The sequence below is a fragment of the Penaeus monodon genome, chromosome 34, assembly GCF_015228065.2.
Source record: "Penaeus monodon isolate SGIC_2016 chromosome 34, NSTDA_Pmon_1, whole genome shotgun sequence".
In the NCBI taxonomy this organism is placed as follows: Eukaryota; Metazoa; Arthropoda; class Malacostraca; order Decapoda; family Penaeidae; genus Penaeus; species Penaeus monodon.
Window position 1 is genome coordinate 32446556 of NC_051419.1, and position 591 is coordinate 32447146.

Consider the following 591-nt stretch of genomic DNA (forward strand, 5'->3'; position numbering starts at 1 on the left):
GCGAGAGAGATTACAGCTGATCCGTCAAGGTCGCTCAGGGATTTAAAAGAGCGGAAATTTAAATCGCTAGCACGCGTCATATGGCTGACAGAGCTCAGCATTTCCTCCGATTGTAAAGGACACGCTCAGGGAATAATTTTCTAAACGATTTTTTTTCCATCGAAATCGAGTACATTGTCCTCAAGTAAAAACGCAAGAACAGAATATACCTGATTGTCTTTGCCTAATTATGTCATGAAAATATATTGAAAGTTCTGATAAAGCTTCTCTTAAGATTCTAAAAGTAAACAACGATGACTTTATAACTAAATAGCGTAGTTCTAAATTATGAAATAAAGATATTGCCTTTTAAATTTGGGGAAAAACTGTTGCAGAAAAAAAGTTCAGCCTCATTTGTATAAATCGTTTGAGTATTCAGACAAAATATAATGCTATATCACAAGTCAATGCTGCTTTCAATTAACATTATGTTGCCGTGCATTTATTTTTATAGTTATGTTAATTCTGTCTCATATATATTTTTCTATGGTGTGAAGTATCTGTATTTAAAAGGAATCGGCTGTATTCTCAAATGTCCGAGTTCATCCTCGT